General features: G+C 39.0%; 1 long non-coding RNA gene across 1 annotated transcript in view; it reads left to right on the top strand.

Moving 5' to 3' along the window:
* The first annotated feature begins 689 nt into the window (after positions 1–689).
* Positions 690–13015, top strand: part of LOC133153852 (uncharacterized) — a 49252-nt gene continuing 36926 nt past the window's right edge. Inside the window, exon 1 of the long non-coding RNA XR_009714398.1 lies at positions 690–1077. This is a non-coding gene — a long non-coding RNA (uncharacterized LOC133153852). The remainder of the gene's footprint in view (positions 1078–13015) is intronic.

Raw genomic sequence — 13015 nt, 5'->3', positions numbered from 1 at the left:
AACAAAAGAATCAATATATCGTGAAAATAAATATTTTATCCAATAAAAGTTAGAACGGTATAAATTACATTGAAGGTCGTGCATAATGCTTTCAGGCAGTGTCACATTCCTGTAATACAATACTGTATTGAGGGAGCTCATCACACTCGTAATCACGCCTTTGGATAATTTCGAGGCCAGGGTTCGATTATTTTTTCTTAATAGTATATATGCATGTTTTTGGAACGTGGGAAGAAACCGGAGCACCTGTCGCCCAAACAATCACCCCCCCCCCCCAATATGTATATGTAAATATAAAATATGTATTAACTGTACAACCTGTCTGGCTTTTACTTTAGTAAAAATACTACGATTTATGTTTATCATAAAATATCTACCCATCCAGCAATCCCCGAATCGCTTATTCTCATTGGGGTCGAACAGTTTTTCTTCCCCCCCAATCTCGGATTGAGCCCTGCATTGCATGGACATTGAGACACTGGCCAGGAATTGAAAAAATACTTCAAATGAAAGACTCATCAATAAAAATCAAGATGAAGAAATGACTGGGGATCTGTAGAGTTTAAATTCCTTTTGTTACAGAATATATTTTTAACAATAATAATTGAAAAAAATCATAAAAATGAACATTTAGAGCAATTCCTTGATTACTTCTTTAACATAGTACGTAAATGTTTACAATCTACGTATTCGTGCAATTCTGTGCGGTTGGCGATGGGCGGAGACACTAGACTAGACTGTGTCCGACAGCATCCACTGTTTTGAATGAAAGGGGATAGAGGTTGCCTTTTATACAGCGCGACGACACTGTCATTAATTGTCAATTATTCACCAACGCAACCAAGTTGCAACTTTCCAATCAGTAATTATACATTTTCGTGTGTTTTTGCGCAAGTACTGCATTACACCGAAGGCAAGTGAACGCACCAATATCTGAGATTAGGCAGGTTGACAGCGAAGGTCCGCAGCAGCTCAACTGCATCCGAAAAGCTACTCATTCAAACCACCGGAACTACTGTCCATCATCTCGGAGGCTCTCGTCGCGTCCGTAAAGGAAGATGGACTGGACGAACTGAGGTAAAAGCAATACAGCACATTGTACTGTCGCGCAAATCCATGCTTGCACCACCAAGTTGTAATCTGTGCTTTACAACTCACTATAACCAGGGGGGCGTCATGAATGCAATTGAGAGATATTAGGCAATGACGCATCTTGACGAGATGTACTACGCTTTTGTCTAACGATCATTCATATGAGACAAAAACCATTTAGTTTTGTAGCCTCTATATTTGTACTAGCTATTCTATAAATTCATTTGTGGATCAATTACCCTATTGATCCATTTTTTTTTAGAACGAGCCACCAATTAACTCATCCTTTATGATGACATAGTTTTTGCTCTTACCGTTTTAATGAGTTGTCGAAGAGGTTGCATGTCATTATCGGCAGATTGGGAGTCTGTCGGTGGCAGGACGTGTTGTCTGTGTTGTAATATCATATTCAGACTAATGTCTTAAAAATGTTCTTAATAGCGTTATCTGCATACTCTGTTCATGCTTGCCTAATACCCATCTTTGAAGTGAGGGGTGAATTCATCCAATTAACTTAATTGTGCTTGAGCACTTCATTTACAAGTATTTCTCAAGACTCAGTCAAAACCCACATGCCGTGGCCTGTATTGGATTATGTCCGAACAAATGTTCAGTTTGTTGATGATTATAATAAAAAGAATCACAAAACTCATTTCAGCACCCATGTTAGGTAATATGACAGATACATGTTATTATGAATATAATGTTAAAGGGTTTGCTTTTTCTTTCTTTCTTTCATTAAGTCATTAGAGTTGAGACTGAGCAATAGCATCATTATTTTTTGCCTTGCTAAAAATTCTTTAATCTCAGAAACTGGAGTAAAGTCATGGCAAAAATGCAACAGAATGTGTTGATTTTGTCAGAATTTCTTTTAATCAAGATGGCTCTGTCTTCGGGCTTTCATCATCTTCACCCTGTGTCACTATTGGCCCATCTTAAAGGTTAAAATGTCATTTTTGTTGTGGTACTGATATGACTTGAGGCTTGGTTCAACCTTGAGTTCTTTATTGTGCTAATTTACTTCGAAACATGGTCCCTGAAGAAGATGTGGTATTTGAAACTGTCAGCTCTGTGGCATGGTTGCTCATTCACATTTGAAAACACACAATGACAGTTGGTTAATGTCAGATCCATTTAGTTTATTATGTGACAAGTAAGTCATGGCACCATCAGCGTATGACTCCCTTATTTGAGTGACTTTTGGACATTTTAAGCGTCCTCGTGTATTGCTTGTATGTGGCTGCCATTTTGCATTCATAAGCACGAATGATACTGATTTAAGATGTGTTAGTAGTATTATTTGTCTTCACGTGACATGACGGACTGCTTCTCACACCCCTGTGAACTTTTCATACCTCCCCTTTGGACCGAACACTGATATCACGTTCCTTCATCAGAAGATAAAAAAATGACTTGAAGGAATTCCTTTTTTATTTGATTTTTTGACTCAGTTTTTCTTCAACAAACTCAAACAGCTGTTGCAAGGCATGGAAGAAAATTTCAGGCATTTTTTTTTTCTTAGTGTCATCACATTATGCAAAACAGATCTGAATGATAATTTTACACCATGTATTCCAGTGGAAGAAAACACTTTTTTTGCATGAATAATTTGAGTTTTTTTCCCCTTGGCTGCTTGACAATGAAATCCTGGCTGTTTTTCACCATTATTGGAAGGAATCATATTTTCATCATAATAGTGTCTGTAATGGTTATTTACTCAACAGAAGACACTACCATACATTTGACAATGTTATCTCCCAAATAAAAATATTCTTCTTCTTGTTTTATGTAATTTTGTTTCTGGATTTTATTGACAAATATTCACATTTCATGTTTTTCTTAATTTCTTTTGGTGAATTTTAGAATGTTTGGATCATTTAAATGATCCTTACTCTTGTTTTGCTAAACTCTTTGTTCTTAAACTAGCTTAGCTTCATATCAGTTTTACTCTGCCTCTTGTGTTTCCTCATCAATGATGTCCGCTGTCAGTTTTATCATCATACATACAGTCATGCAGTTGTTTGTGTGTCCAGAGGCGCAGCCAGGGAGTAACATAACTCTCTGGGCCCAACCTCATCAATGCCACAAATTGAAAATACTATTTTCCAAGGCCCCTGTTAGTCTTGGATCTTGAGAATGATCATCACTTTTCTTCTTCTTACAGGGTCGTTTTGTGTGCGCGTCATACATTTGATGACTCTGCTTTTTATTGTGGAAAAGCACCATGTTATACAAAGTTTGCATGAGAATTTGTGAATTTATTTATTTATTTGTTTATTATAGAGGCCCATTTTTTGAGAGAAGGCCATAGATATGCTTATGGGATGTTCGAGACAGACATGATGCAATCTTTTTATTGATTGACATAAAATATTTAACTCTCTCAGGCTGTTCCTTTCTCTTGTGTCAATTTACTCTTTGTTTCCTGTCTCATTACGTAGTGCGGGTTGAGGCGGAACTAATAGTTTCCTAATTACTCCCTCACTGTCACTTATCATTGACATACCTGTCTGAACACGATGCTCTGGCAAAGTTACGTCTGTTCCAGGTTGCATTTTCAAGACCATGTTGATGCGTAGTTTAGTGGTCACATCGCATTAACTGATGGTTCTTCATAAACCGGATTGTTTGAAAAGGTAATATTGCCTTTAATCTTGTTATTATATGTGATTATTAAAATTTTCATTTACTATATCAATAATTTCGCATTGATAATGTTAAAGATATCTCACAATAATTAGGAGATGATTATTAATCTCCAACACTTTTATTTATAACATTGTGCCAGTGTTTATATTTTTAAATTTCAATTTTCCAATGATCACCTCTACAAGATTCCTAGAAAATTCCAATGTCCCATCACTCGTGAGCCATCTTTAGAACAGGCCCGCGGTATACTCATGAGGTCCTTGGGGGCTACCTGGTGCCGGTGAGCATCACGTTGATGGCCCCTGCTTTAATTAATTACAATTCGGGAAGTTTTGCGGAAATGTCATCATTGCTTCATTTCATCACTAGAACTGTTCTCACTGTTAATTTCACTGCCCATGATTTGGAAGCTTGGCTGAGGGAAAAACAGCCATTTTCAAGCCACACTAAGACTTGCATTGCTACACCAAAAGTATTTGTGATGTAATGCAGTTATTTTAAAATGACTGATGCGTCCCCCAATTAGCACAAAGTAACCAAAATGAAAATTTAATGGGCAGGTCACAATAAAACAAAACTCATAGTAGAGGATTCTCATCAGGTATTTAATGGTTTGTGATCCATTAGACAGGTTTTGACCTTGTTGTTGTTCCTTGTCTGCTGTAGAGGAGACTATTAGAATCCCCCTTTTGAAATCATCACAAATATTACAGTGCTCTACACTGTTAATCTTTTTCATCTTACCGTTATTCCTACCTCATTATAGTTTCATGTTCAGTGTAGCATTTCATTAGCAAGGTTGCATGGGGGTTGTTGAGGAGCAGCGTTATTACTACAGAAATGCTATTATGCATTTGCTATTTCATTTAGAGCAGGTATTAGTTGCCTTAAACACTTGAGTACTTAATACGTGAACTGGTGATCTTGGGCTTAATGAATATGATATTCATACCGAACAAAAATGACATGAGCTAAAATCAAAGATCTTTCTGTCTGTTTAATATGGTAATATTTTATTTTCTCAAATATTGTTCACAAATCTTGGACTGAGTCCTTAAATCTGTCTAATTCTGAGTGTGTGCGCACTTTTTCCAAATTATTCTGGCAAATTTACACGAGTTGCATATTAAGATGTATGGCATGTAGTGCAACACGTCTTCTTTGCTCACAGTTGCTTATGATAATGAATGTTGGTCCACTTCTCTTCAATGGCCCTGCAAAGTTGCTGGATACTTATTTGCGTTTTCATTAGCACAGTGCCTTTAACTAATGTCTCATCTGATTTCACTGTCTTCTACAATTGAAAAAAAATGCTTGATGCCTGAGAAGAGTATATGTTTACAAGTATTTATTTTTGTATATTTAAATAATTTCACAACATTCATGGTGCAACTATGCATAGTTTAGTTTTTTGTTCTATTTTAAAATGTACTTAACATGTACCACCAAAAATGTTAATGCCACTGTACCACCTTTAATTTAAGTTGCACCATTTTTTTATGAACATGTCAGGAGTGTTCGTACAAGCTGCCAAGTTGAATAAAAGTTGAATATATTATAAGAGCAGCTTCTTGTAGGTCCAATATGTTGTGATTTACATATGATCCATTTAGTCAACTTACCAGTCCATCCATCCATCCATCCATCCATCCATCCATCCATCCATCCATCCATCCATCCATCCATCCATCCATCCATCCATCCATCCATCCATCCATCCATCCATCCATCCATCCATCCATCCATCCATCCATCATTTGATCCGCTTCCACACATACAGCAAATATAATGTTGGTCATGTTGCACATATGATGGCATTTATTTTATTTTTAACATGGGCAAGATGTTTTCTGGTGCCAAACTGAAATGGCTTGTGATATTGAGCAGTCATGGAAAACAAGTAGGAACCCCAAGTGAATGCCCCTTTGTTGGTCTGACACCTGCAGAGCTCAGCCTCCTGATCTTAATGTGATTAACATGCACCTCCAAGCTCTCTGGCCCTCCCGTTGCACACCCCCTTGGCTGCCCATGCTGGCACAGCGCTGTTGTCTTGGCACACCACATTGCTTCTATTGCTAAGGAGATAACTCAGGTCTTTGTCCGGGATGGACCAACATAATTGAACTGCAGTAAAATATAATTAAGGCAAGAATTTTTGAATTTCAATGCAGCACAACTTCATAAAAAAATACTCCATATATCTCAAATTATTTCTGGAGTTTGAAGCAGCTGATGTATGCAGCACCTTCTGCTATCATCTGCTATTATCGACAATAATCACTCTCCAAGGCCTAATTCTTACCAGAATTAAAAGATTAATTTTGCATGCGTCCTATGCCTCTTTTTCTTTGGCTTTTTTGCTACACTTTTATTGAAAGAACAGGGGAAAGCTTACCATGAAATAAGTGGATGGAAATTCTCATCAGAAAGGACTCAGTCCAAGTGCCTTTGCCAATGTGTGTCTCAGTGGCATGTTTACCTGGAGATGATTGCCCGTAGTCATGTGTATGACTAAAGTGTTAGTTGTTTTTTTTTTTTTCGAATGTTTAGCATTTTGTTTTGGTTGGCTGCCACTTCCTTGTTTTCTCTTCCATTGCTGTTGTCTTGGTGTCGAACTTCCAGCTTTTTGTGGATTTGGATCTTCTATACGTGTTACATAAGCCCACATGGACTTCATTAAAAGGCGCACCTTTGTTTTTTGAGAAAATGAAAGGCTTCTAAGCGTGCCTTACGGTGCGCAAAAGTACTTATTCTAGTGACTATTGTCACGTTTGCTTTTTTTTTTTTTTTTTTTTTTTTTTAAAGCAGATTCAATGAGCTGGTACCAAAATTACATAGGTATCATTTTGAAAATATTGTCTGTCTTGCTTACAAGTCTACATCATGATCTTGTCTTTGTCTTTCTTTTTCAGTTTGTCTGTCTTTTTGGTTTTGTAAAGATACTACATCTCTCAACAAATATGTATTTTGCTCTCCTGAATGTGCGCCAAGTCCCTATGTGGAACGATATGTACACCTCCATTTGCAAAATACACACAGCCACTATACTAAATATACATGGCGTGCTGTGTTCACGGTGTCTCTTGGCTGCAACTTTAGACACAGAATAATAAGGCCAGTCTTTTTGCTCATCTTTCATCATGTCCACACTCCTCACTTTGCATCTATGTGTTCCTCCCTCCACCCCCAGACCTGGCTCTGTGTGCTACAGGAGGATTAAACAGGCCTCAACATTCTGGTGCGCCTTGATTATGTCCAGGGATAAGAGCTGCTTAATTGTAATCACTGGAGCTGAGCTATGCAGTGTAAACATGGGAATAGACCACACACTTCAGACATATATACAAACACAGGGGTTGCAAGGATGAGGGCAGAATTTTATGTACTTTTAAACAACGTTTAATGTGTTAGCTGAGCTGTTAAGTTATTTTGCAGATCAGTGTGCAGAAATAATGGCTGGAGCAGGTTTTCTACTGCTTTTAATATTGCACCAATGGTGGGCCTATGGTATATGGCAACCTCAATGTTCCTTGAAAAAGAAAAAAAAAACTTAAGGCATTCTATTTTTTCTGCCTGAGCGACTTGTCCGTTTGCAATTTTTTTGACCGAGTCCCCGTAATCAGTCTACTAAAATTATACACTAAAATTGCACTCACATGGGCAATTTGGAGTGCTCAATCAGCCTTCCATGCATGTTTTTGGGATGTGGGAGGAAACCGGAGTGCCTTGAGAAACCCACGCGGGCACAGGGAGAACATGCAAACTCCACACGGGGAGGGCCGACGGTGGAATCGAGCCCGCACTCTAAACTGTGAGGCGGACGTGCTCACCAGTGCTCACCAGTGCCTCACCGTGCCGAGAGAGAGAGAGAGAGAGAGACAGAGAAAGAGACAGAGAGAGACAAACGCAGATGTGGGGTCAGCGCTCGGTGACCTGTCCTTGAATACCCTTTGTCCCATTCTTCTTGGATGTGGTTGTTGAAGTAGCAGTTTAAAGAAGGTTTTGCTCCATGTATCCAGCTACTCATGTGAAGTTACATAAGCATAAATTACATATTTTCTGACAAAAGACAAGGCAGTTTTATCTCAATGGAATCTGCATCGAATGGCTGTTGCGGACTCTCAGGTCTGTTGTGTTTCATTGTGCCTGCACTGTAACTCCACTAGCTAGCTCTCCTGGGACACACGCCTATGGGATTTTGTTGCTTGGTGTGGGACTACTCACTTAATTGCTCTATACTGCCCTTGTGACTACATTATCTTCCTGGACTGTCCTCTCATTTGCACTCAAATATTTTAGCATGATTGGCACTGCAGTCACTCCCACCACACACCGATACCAAATATGTGCTGTGGGTTATTTGGAAATCACTTGCCAAAGCTAAAGTTGATTGCTCAGATAGCATGTCATGTCAGAATCGTATTGAAGGAGATTCTGGAGTCAAATAGTATTGTAACTTGTGTATATATGTAACACAACATGTATTTTCTCTGTATGCAGTACTTGTGGCCAAGATCATTTTCATGTGGAGGTCATGCGAGAAGACCTCTCAAAGAGGCTGTCAAATGAAGACAGGAAAATGTTTTCCTCCCCTTCTTAAGAGCTGGCAGTAGATATAAAGGGACACTGTCAGAAAATGAATGTGGCAGAGAAGATGCCAGCGTATTCATCAATGCGGGTCTTTATGTGTGGGAGGCTTTTTGATGTGCTGCTATGGCTCCCACTGCATTGGTCTTGTGTTGTGGTTGAAAGCCAGGAGCTTTACCCAGCTGGGACACAACTATGCTATATGTAAGCTGTCGCCCCAGTCTCACAATGACCTGCAGACAAGTGACCTACAGTATGTGTGGAGAATAACAATATACAGCCCAGTAATGTCTTATATTAAGCAAGATTTTGTGCTTGATTTCTGTTGATGATTCCGGTAGCCACTGTTTTGTACTTTTTTTCATCAGGTTTTATGTGATCAGTTGATTGTGATATTTTATTTTACAATTCTCAATATGCTTCTGTTGCTGTTTCCCTCGCTTACCTATTCGATATCTGTCACCATTGGTTTTTGTTCTTTTTTTGATCCATTCCAAATGGTTGCACGTAACTGTGCATTGTGCAATTCCTTTGATTGATTTTCCATCTTGTATCGGATTGTTTATTTCTTCAACCGTTGACAGCTGTCTGTTCACACCACTCTAGCTAATACAAATGCAGTCACTTACCACAGGTAAAAAAAAAAAAAAAACACATCTGAATGTAAGTATTCGGTTTGGTCCATGTTTTGCTCAGGCAAAAAAATAGGTGGGTTCAAACATAAGGGGGCTTTGAAATTGTGCATCAAAACCTTATGTAAAAACCTGTAGAAGCATGAAATGTATTTCTTGTGTCCTACTCATATTTTGATGGGAAACCCATATGTTTTACGTTCATAGCAAAAATCAAGGAATTGGCCTCATTGTTCCAATACTTGAGAAGGAAAGGGTGTGGCGTGTCCTCAAAGTCTTTACTTACCTGTCTCCATCTAATGCATTAAGTTTTATTGAACAGTTTAATTATCACATTTGAATTTATCCTCAACTTAGGCTGCCATTATATATTTGAAAATGTGTAGAATCACTTATTCAATGGGTTATTCCACTGAATAATTGAAAATGATAAAATTGTATTGTGCGTATTACTAAAACATTTGTGCCGATTTCTGTTTGGTATTGTTAGTGATAAAAACAACAACAGCAGTGTCATGAGAAGGATAGATCAACATTTTTTAAACTGATTCAGTCACTTTTCAGATATTTCTAAGTTGAAGATGACTCTAAATGATTACTCGATAATGAAAATAATTGTCAATTAATGTGATAAGCAATTAATTGTATATTAATTGATTAGTTTTGACTTGTGTAGCACCACATGTTGTATAGAAAGTCTAATCATGAAAATTTGAAGATTATTTGAGATAAGATAGCTTAGTATTTATCAAAAGTGTCAGCAATGTAGACCCGACCTTGCCAGAGCTGCTTGTGCTCAAGGTAACGCATTACTGAACTGTGTGGAGACCCCTGTGTATTTTAATATAATATCCTAATAGATACGCTCATCCTCTTTTGAGAATTGAGCTAGAAAAAATCCACCAGAGCTTTACCTGCTCTGCTCAACTGAAGTAAAACATCTGTGAATATGACTGGATTCAAAATACATTTAATGGTTACTTATACCTTGACCTTCCCATTCAATGTTGTTCAAGAAAAATAGACATGATAAAATGTGTGCGTGTGTGAACGTGAGGAACATGGTTGAAACAGTTTTGCACAGCAGTGTAGCTCTTTGTTGTTATCATTTACAGTCATTTTTGCAAAAACCTGAAGGTGCGCCTTTTAATAGGAATCCCAAAATCTGTAAATGTTGTGCGGCTCCCGCCACATGCAGGACCGTATAATGTAGACGTAATATGTAGACCCGGTGAACCAACCAGAGGACATTACTTTATATGTAAAATGCGTAGACCAGGCCGATAAACCAATCAGAGGACTGTACGTAATACGTAGAGAATGTACCTCCACCACTATTGATAAATAAATTCTATCAGTTTGTGCAAAGCAAACAGCATTAGGACCCTCTAAAATGGCATCGACAAAGAGACATGCTTACGAGGCACAATTCAAGCTTTCTGGACAGCCGGAATCATAGCCGAAGAGCGACGTAACAATGAGTTTGACGAGACGGAACTTGTCATGTTTAATGGCGAACTTGCCCAACTGTTTAATTTGAATACAGAAAATGACTTTGATGGATTTGCGTATGAATGTCGATTAACAGTAATGTGAGTACAGTAGAGTACATGCTTACAACCGAACTCACTGTCTTGCTCCCGTGACGTCTTTTTCGGAACCAAAAGTCACGGCATGCATGCGCCCTATGATGTGATGCGCCCTATGTGTGGATTAAGTACAGAAAAGCCCCCGCAATTGAGTCTGCGCTATTAACCCGAAGCACCTTATAGTGTGGAAAGTACGGTAATTAAAATGATCATCAACTATATAAACATTTAACCTTGCTTTGCATTTACTTTAGTGAATCCTTAAAACGAAAATGTTTTGGGCATGAATACGGTCAGCGCTTGAAATGGCCTTAAATAATATCTTGTCCTAATATGACTGAGTCTGTTAATCCGTTGTTTCCTGTCACAGCTGCTATATACTACACCGCTCACAAATAAGCCATCCTGGATGCACCACGGGGATTTAGAAAGTATATTACAGCACAGCAAAATCAATTGGCTGACTGGCTGTAGCCAACACAGATATCCAAATGTCTGAAACCAATTACAAATTCCCGCTTTTTGCATGTAGCTACTGCTGAGTTGCATCCAGCTGTTTGAGGCAGGATATGAATATCAAATCACAAACACACCCTAAAAATTATACAGCATATTCTGGTAATGGTAAAACCAAACAAAAAAAGTTGTGAATGTGTCTGTTTCTGAATTATTGAAAGAACACAAGCATGACTGAAGCACTTCTATATTTGAGTTGGAAAACCATGTGTGCCGTCCTCCCCCTCATCTTCGCCCCCCTTTCAGTTCCATCATAATCTCCTCTTATGGGCCTCAGCCCATGGTATCTTAAACCACTTTGTCTGCAGCAGCTGCCAAGGCTCAGTACAGAGAGGTATAGAGAGATTAAAACTGTCTTTGCAGCCTCCTCAAGGAATCCAGCATGCCTCTTGCTCCCGTTGTCTTTGATGGGTTCCAATTCATTTCAGTGCTGCTCGATGCTAGGAGGCTCCTACTCAGGTTGGTCTGTACACAGGCCTACGATTGGCATTATCATGACTCATTCAGATACAATAAAAGCCTGAGTGCTTTGGTGAACATGCGTTGGGAAGTGATGTACTCCAGATGTACACAAGGGAGATGTTCCTAAATAAGAAGTCTTGACATTAGATTCTCATCACTCACTGTGTAATGCCACTCTTTGCCTTCTTCTGTGACCCCACTGCAATTCTTCCACTTTGTATACCAGTGCAGAGCATGGATACATCAGTGGAATTAGTCATATATCCATGATGGATTGGATGTGATGGCCAAGCTCAGGGGAACGCCTGCCACCTTACATTAGCTGTTTGCAATGAATGGTTGGGATTGCTCATCACACAGGCAACGAAACATCAGCCCTATCCATGACCTTGTAATGTCATGCGTGGGTAAATGCCACCGACCTGTACAATTTCAAGTGTATAATTAGTTAGCCCCCCCTTCTCATGCAACCTCCTAAATACAAAACATGAAATCCCAGTGTCTCAAGATTTCTACTGCAGCCACAGTGTTTTGTTGTCTTCTTCAACAGGAAGGAGCAGAGTTGCCACCACTTGCTGAGAAGGATGAGGTACTTTGATGTAAGTATGGCCTTGCTAAGGACACTGTGGTGGTTCAGCATTGTTTCATGTCATTGTGTGTTGGATAGGAGGCTTCGCGTATAGAGAAACTTAAACGAGTGGTTAAGAAATCCAGCTTTGTCCTGGCTGCCAAATGAACTCCATTGAGCCGGAGGTGGCAGACAGATGGATGTTAGTCTGGCTGACATCCATCATGGACAACACGTCTCACCGCCTGCATTACACTGTAGAGTCCCAGAGCAGCTGCTTCAGGGGCAGACTTCTACACACTAGGTGGAGGAAAGCGCACCACCACAGGTCATTCAATCCTGCCCACAGCAGTAAGACTGTTTAAATGAACGAAATAACGACACCATGCCGCACATGCACACACAAAAAAGTCTCAATAACATTTATGAGGATGTGGTGAGCGTTTAATGAACTACATTGTTTTGAGTAGCTTAGGGTCAAAGAAAAAGAAGAAAAGTGACCTCAGGGTTCGTGGGTTCCATTCTCTCTTGGGCAAGGCACTGAACTTTAAATTGACTCCAGGTCAACTCGGCTTTGTTAATGAAAAACTGGTTTCGACTGCATTACCTGGTTGAAGGAACGAGATTGTTTAATCATTAAAAACATGGGCCGAAAATCATTGTAATTATACATAACTATTTGTTAGAAGTTACATTTCTTTTCCTTCCAAATTGGATTCTGTATGACTATGGAAAGAAACGATGTGTGCTAGTAAACACTGACTAAAAACCACTGGCCAAGAATTAGCGATTAATTAGTTTAATGAAGAGAGCAAATTATATGACCATTGTTGCATAATTTACGCTTGACCAGACAAGTACGCATATCCACCTTTTGAGTTCAATTTGAATTCAAGAAAGTGATACATTCACCCTTGTAG

The sequence above is a fragment of the Syngnathus typhle genome, linkage group LG5 (genome assembly GCF_033458585.1).
Source record: "Syngnathus typhle isolate RoL2023-S1 ecotype Sweden linkage group LG5, RoL_Styp_1.0, whole genome shotgun sequence".
NCBI lineage: Eukaryota > Metazoa > Chordata > Actinopteri > Syngnathiformes > Syngnathidae > Syngnathus > Syngnathus typhle.
Note: the sequence above shows the minus strand (reverse complement) of the source record. Positions and strands in the feature narration are given on the sequence as shown.